Genomic DNA, 7,719 nt, shown 5'->3' on the forward strand with positions numbered 1-7,719 from the left:
CAACAGAAATGAACAAAGGGATCATTAGTGACCTAAACGTTCGTTCTTTTTTGGAACTGTAGCAACTGTAACCCTTATTATTAATGTACAGGAAAGGAATCGCCTAATTTCCGTTTTTCTCTTTGATGTGACCGCATGCCAAGCTTATTACAGATTGATGTCGCATTTTTTTTTTTTTTTGATTGGGGTGAATCTTGATTTGTAACAGTGGCTGGGAGGCGGTAGTGCCTACTGCGCACGATCCAATGTGTGTATTCGTCCGAAATCTTGATAGTGGCGTCCCTCTGGGATACTTTGTGTCGCTCAGGAAAAATTTACAAAAAAACCTGAAACATGTATAGTAACAAGAGTATGAGTGTTGAGAATTGAGAATTGGGAACACGAAAACATGTTCGAATATAATTGAAAGTAGTTTATAGAGATGGGAGATGTGAAGCTAAAGGGGTTAGTTAATTGAGAGTGGTGTTATCCGTGCAGTCAAACATGTAAGCGTAGCGAAGCATTATTTAGTTAAATAGAGGTAGTTGAGTCTATTTTACTGTGGTATGACAGAGGGTATCTGATTTTAATTTTATAAGGAATTTGATTTGATGGTATAGGATTGGTGGATTTTACTAAAGGGTTATTATGGTTAGAAGTGTCATATCTTGAGTTGAATTTTACCATGACTTCCTTGATTTTCGGAAGTTTGGCTCTACTGTGAAGTTTGTTTGTGGAAAAGTCTTTTGGTACCCCAAAAATGAATTTGAGAGCTTTATTTTGAGGAGTTTGAAGGGATTGGATGTGAGTAGGAGCAGCTGCACACCACATCTGGGAACCATAAAGTAGTGCTGGTCTGATACAATGAGTGTAAATACTGATACGTAAATCCTGTTTTAGTCCTGAGTTACTGTTGATGAGTTTATATGCTGCGCCAATTGCATTATTTGCTTTATTGTGCCTGTCAATAACAGAATGTTTCCAGGTTAATCTAGTGTCGAATATTATTCCAAGATAAGTTACTGTGTTAGACCAAGAAATAACCGCTCCCTGTAGCAGCAGTGGAGGTGGAGTTGATATTTTAGCTCTACGTGTGAAGTATATTGCCTGAGTCTTAGTAGGGTTTATTGTGAGTTTCCAATTCGTGAAGTAGTGGTTAAGTTCAACCAGAGCTTTTTGCATTCTGGTTTGAAGTAGTGAAAGACTCAAAGACACAGATAAAATGGATGTATCATTGGCAATATGGAGAATAGAAGAGGCCCAAGAATGGAACCTTGAGGTACACCTGCTGAAATGGGTAATAGTTCTGATCTACTAGAACCTATTTGAACAAAAAACTCTCTGTTGTTGAGGTAGTTGAGTAGTAGGTGGATGACCCAGTTGGGGAAACCAAAGGAGATAAATTTGACTAATAGTCCCTCATGCCAAACTGAATCGAAAGCCTTTTCTACGTCAAGAAGAATCATGGCTGCGATTCTGTTGATGTTCACCTCATGGGTAATGAACTGAAATACCCTAATGATCTGATGTATTGTAGAATGATTAGATCTGAAGCCAAATTGAAAATGAGGAATAATATTATTGGTGTTGACATGAGTGAGAATAACTTTAGCGATTATTTTTTCGAATATTTTTGAAAGAGTTGATAAAAGGCTGATAGGTCTGTAACTAGAAGTTATTGTTTTGTCCTTACCTGGCTTTGGGATAGGTATTACCTTTGCAGTTTTCCAGCATGAGGGAAAGTAATTTAATTGTATAGAGGCTCTAAATATGTGATAAATCTGAACGTGGATTTTTCTTGAGGCTTTCTTAAGTGTTTCGGAGGAGAGGCCATCCACTCCAACTGCTTTTTTGGAATCTAAACTATTGATGTGATTACTGATGATTTCTGGTGTTAAGAAGGTGTTTATATCTTTGGGCAGTGTGTAATTTATTGGGTTTTCCTCTAAGAAGGTTTTGAGCTGATTACATGATTTAATCTCTATGTTAGATGATTTGAGGTAGGCGCTGTTATGTACTGATTGAAATTGTTTAGCTAGAGCATTTGCTTTGCATTTTTCAGTGATGAATACTAATCCAGAGGGGTCTTTTAATTAGGGAATGAGCGTCTTTGTCTTGGTGATTTTTTTATAAATTGGCCAAAAAGTGTGGTCCTGATTGGATGCGTTTTTAATTTGACATTGTATTTCGTGAGCCTTCAAGGCTGTTATTTTCCTATTTAACTTAGCTGCGAAGGATTTGTAAAATTGTTTGTATACTGGATTACCCGTTCTATACCAGGAACGTCGGGCTGAGTTTCGGAGGGCTTTTAAAGATTTAAATTCCATGTCGGGTGTAAAATCAAGAGAAGTTACTTGAACGGGGGTGCAAGCTCCTTTTTTACATTTCATAATAAAGCGACCTAGCTTGTTGATAGATATGTCAACATCTTCAGGTGAGTTGAAGGAGGAAATAATCGTGAAATTATTTGTTAGCTTTTTGTATTTGTCCCAGTCTACTAAGCTTGCGAAGCTTACGTAACAGGTCTGTGGTTAGAACTAAGATCTTCTATGGAATTACATGAAAAGCGGAATTGTGAGTTGGTTAAAAACAGGTCTATGGTTGATGGTGTGCAGTTGGGGGTAAAGAAGGATGGTGTAGGAGGGAAGAGTAGGTTGTACGGGGCACTGTCTGTGTGTGATTTTAATATGCCACCGTTGTAGTTGCGTGAGGCGTTGTTCCAGTAGGGATGTTTAGCATTTAAGTCAGCACCTAGTATAAATGGAATGCGGAAGGAAGTGATGCAGTCTAGAATCGCAGGAGTTAATTTGACGTTTGGTGGGCAATAGGCCGAAATGAAGATTAAGTTAGGGCTTTTTATATGTACTGCAACTGGTTCTACTTTTCCGGTATTGGGTAAAGGATATTGTCTGTAAGAGAGATTTTTGTGGATTAGTATGCCGACCCCTCCATATCCAGAATTGTCAGGACGATCAGCTCTAACTAAGGAGTAGTCTTTTATGTGGATGCGTGAGTTTGAAGTTAACCAGGTTTCCTGTATTGCTGCAGCAGAGATGTGATTATTGTGAAGAAATAATTCAAGTTCTTGTGTTTTAGGGGTGATGGAGCATGCGTTCCATGTCGTGAAGTTATGTGAGCGTTTAGAGGAGCTAGTCATCAATTTCCTGTGCAAATTCCTGAATGACCAGTAGTTTTTCTATGTTATTTTGGCATGCAGTAAGTTTGTGCATGAGAGAGACTATTAAAGATGTCATTTTTTTGATGTCTATTACCTTTTCCAGGTCTTTAACAGCTTTTATTAGATTTTTGATATCTTCTGTGGGGCTTGTTTCTGGCTACTGTTGCCCATAAGAAAGTTGGCATATGAAAGTGAACTAGTTGAGTTAACTGGTTTGGGTGTATAGAAAGTGGGGTTTGGACTCATTCTAACCGGGGTAGCATTATGCAACTGTGATTGAGAAGCTATTGATTGATGTACAAGAGTTTTATTTGAAAAGCCGTGTTGGAGGGTACTTCTATTATCAGCTTTATTAGCCTGGACCTGAGTTTTTCTGCTGTTCAAAAACTTGAGAAGAGATGGACAGCCGGAGTAATTGGCTGTGTGGGATTCCCCACAGTTCGCAAATTTGGGTGGTAGCTCGGGAGGTTTGGTGCATGTGCGTGTTGCGTGAGAGCCTCCACATTTTACGCATTTTTCGATTCTATTGCAATTGGCAGAAGCATGACCAAATGACTGACAACGAAAACATTGAGTATACCTCTTAGAGTCATAATATTTCTCCCAGTAAACCCGGAGATAAAATAAGTGATTAACTTTTGTAATTTGGGTGAAAGTAATAAAGGGAGGAAAAGTAAGTTTATAAATAGAAAATTTAGAAGAGGATTTTCCCTTGACCTAAACACAATTTATGGCTTTTAATCCCAGTGACTCTAATTTATCTACTATCTCTGTTTGCTGTATAGAAAGGAGTCCCTTCAACACAACAACAAGGAGTTTCTCTGACTTTAATGAGTAGGTATGGAACTGCAGTTTTTTCTCAATTAAAGTATTTTTGAAATCTAAATAATCTTGTGTTTCATCAAAATTAAGTCTTACTTGGTCCCCTAAGAATTTTAGGTTAAATTTACTGCCTATACTGTTTTTTAGCTGTTTTGCTAAGGATATGACACTATGGGCTCCGGCGTCAATAAAAAGAGGAAGAGGTCTTTCTTGAAAAGTTTTAGAGTGATTATCTAATGCGGAAGTAGCGATAGGTTTTCCAGTATTAAGAGATGTGGTATTATTGAGATTAGCTTCACCGATCTGATTTTTGAAGAATTCAGTGTTTATGAACTCAAACCTATTTTTTGTAGGTACATTCGCTTGAACCTCGATGTTCATAGGGTTATCCTTGATGATGGTGGTGCTATCCGAGGTTTTTCCCTTTTTGGGGCGGACATCAGAGGAGTGCGAAGCGTGCGAAGTGTGCGAAGGATGCGAAGATTGCAGGGCAGCCAGGATGACCTCTGAACTGCTTGGTGTGGTGTTGTCTTCGGTTCTTTTTGGCATCGTAGTTTTGGTTGAAGAATTGGTGAAATAAATGCCCCGGTGGCATTTAATCCTCTTGTAGATAATAGGGTTTGGGTTCGACGCACATAGTGCGCGAGGCCTGACTAATTCCTTCGGCGTAATGCCAATTGTTACTTTCAAATCATGCACAGGCAATTAATTTGAAGGAACATAAGCACCAAATACAGAACCTTTCCCGAAAAAAAAAAGAACACCTACAAAGCGGCACTCAAGGTGCTAATAAGAGATCCACAATCGATACAACGGTAATGAACAGCTACGACTCTCGCGTAACAGGTACTCACTGTTGGGTTGTTGACTCCAAGTCGATGTAGAATATTTCAGACTAACCGTTCGCGTCAAAGACCGATCAGAGAATGAGAGAAATTGACGATCAGAGAATCTGTCGAATGATGTATCAGAGAATGCACGATTTCAATGATATTACAGATTGATGTCGCATACCGATCCGCACAGTTTATATCTCCTTAGCGCCATTGTTTCGCAAGTAGCCATCCCTTGCGACCCCTGTCGGTAACCAGAGGTTAACCCGAGAGCCGGAGCAGTCGATCTGTCGTGACCCAAACTTGTCATTAAACATGGACATTTTTAATTAACCCGATTAACGAATCTCGTGACTCTTCCTGTAGCCTGACGGCCCCGGATTGACCATGTTTGATTTCACCGTGCACGCTTTTTAATCTTCCCACTCAGGGAGATGGCCTTCCTTTTGAGGTTTATGACGGCCTAAGATCGATGTTTTCACGTCTACCTTTGCATGCTTGGCTTGAACCACGTCTAAACACTACTGTGTAGTCGAGTGTTTCTGTCAGCGAGAATTCGCGTGTTTTTTAGGATAAATCCGCGCGTTTGAAGCCAATACATCCGTAAGTGCATGCGTGTCGGGACATCAATTTTCATTCCAGACCCCCCGCTGTGGCTCTCCCCATGGGACCTTCATTGCCGCGTATACTCTCACCCCCATACAATTCCGCCCTTAATCTTACAGATTCGCTGGATTCAATCATCTTACAATGTTTTGATCACATCAACCCACTCACATCGGACGCGGACGCGGTCGCTCATTTAGAGCTCCTTGGATAATTCGTAAATGGCGTTCTTTGGCGAGTCTTTTACTCAGCGTTGATCTAAACACAATCCGTGCAACGATGTGAGTGAGTCAATCACAATACACTTATACCTATCCGCAACAACAATAACACCCCTATACCTATCCGCAACAACAATAACACCCCTATACCTATCCGCAACAATTAATATTATCCAATTATGTCGAAAAATAGCTATAACCTATCACGTGCAGTCTAATTTCGAGTGGTAGTACACTCGATGTCGGATATGTGCAATTTCACCGTTCTGCATCCACGAGCCACGCATCTATCGTAAATAACAGAAAATGCCAGGTATCTGAAGGTGCCGATTGTCAAAACTTTACGGAAATCTATGAACGAATGTAGTTCGAAGGATACGAAACAACGGAAAAGACAGCTAGAACTCATATTGTTCTTAATGGTTCACAGATGAAGGACGGGAGTACGACTTCAGAACAAGGCTATGAATAGATAGTTTGTTTTCCATAGATTTTTATTATAACACGGAACAGCTGCAGGTGGCAATTTGAAGACCTTAGTCGTTTCAATCGCTAATGGTTAGCAATTATGATGCACAGGTATCCAGCAATATAAAATTATGTGGCGTACAATTTTCGCGACTGTAAAATTCAGTATATGGTAATAACTTGTCACAGTATTTCGACGCTGAAGGAACTCGATACTGACAACACGGCATTCCGTCCTCGAAAATATAGTCAACGACATATCATGAGTGCAACTCATCTGTTGCACTATTCTGGAAACACTTGCATGGCAGTAGGTATAATTTTTAATTGTTGTTAGATGGTCCCTTCAACAAACGTGTGACGAGTGATTCATCTTCGCTATATTAACGGCAGACCCCTGGAGTACTCTACACCCCAGGCGTAATACGCAAAAAGCGTGCTTCCCAAGTATGGACAAATCGCTCTTCGTCTGGTCGCGATCCTCATTCTCTCAGGATTGTGGAAATTTTTGCAGGATTTGCGGCATCCTTCTGCCTATGTGGGCAATGACTTCCAAGCTTACCTCTATCCTTGTCTTCTTTAAAGCTTCTTCAACAGAGCGGCGCCATGGAACCATCCTTTGACCTGAATTTCGGCAAATAACTGCGTAGCTCTCTATACTCTGCAGAAGAAACAATGCTGTCGTTAGGGCTTCTCGACCCGGCACTATGGTCTTCAAATGTCATGCAAGGATCAGCACAGAGATGCTCGGAATTAGTGGTGGATTATGATACTCCGAATTTTCTTTAAAAGGTACACCTTACGACATGAGCAACTGTGGGAGAACTGTCTGGTCCTTTTTTCTTAAATTACATCCTCAACGAAGAAAGCTATGACGAGCGATGACTGAATTTTTTATTTTTGCGTACATAAAATTATTGACTTTTTGTATATTTTTATAGTATTCGACGAGCTGAGTCCAAAAATACCACTCTTAACTCTAAGCATTCATTCGTTAAAAAGACATACACGTGTAAAACTTGATGATTTTAGCTTATTTGACAGGTGACTTTAACGCTATATTGACTTTTACAGTATTCTCTCGATAAGAAAAGTGAACCGATTAATGCGACAGCATTGGCGGCATAAAGGTTCGACCGCAGAACAGTGTAAATAGGACTCGGGATCAAATATCCGTGTGAGACAATACTAATGCAACAGCGAACATTTTTTATTTTTGATTCATTTTACACACAATTTTTGTTAACATATTCCTAATATTTTTCTGACTAAAATGGTATCAAATCTAGAAACGCGGTAGCGTCTCGACGCCAAGTACATGAAGTAATTACAGGACTCATTATTAAGAAGACTTCAAAAGTGTGTTGATAGACAATGAGATGTGTTCAAACATTTATTATGACTTACAATTAGTGAAAAAGTTAAGTAACTGTTCAGTTCATACCATGGAAGTGCGTTAACATCTGTAACATCAGCAGTATACGCGTGTGTATGTTCACCGACGCGTGCTTCTCGCGTTCGAACTCGCGTGTGTGTGGTCACACGTTCGGCTGACTGGGATTTGAACAGCGCGCCCCGGAAGTCCAATACCTGAATTTCAATCACCGATATC

The sequence above is a fragment of the Calliopsis andreniformis genome, chromosome 1 (assembly GCF_051401765.1).
Source record: "Calliopsis andreniformis isolate RMS-2024a chromosome 1, iyCalAndr_principal, whole genome shotgun sequence".
Taxonomy (NCBI): domain Eukaryota; kingdom Metazoa; phylum Arthropoda; class Insecta; order Hymenoptera; family Andrenidae; genus Calliopsis; species Calliopsis andreniformis.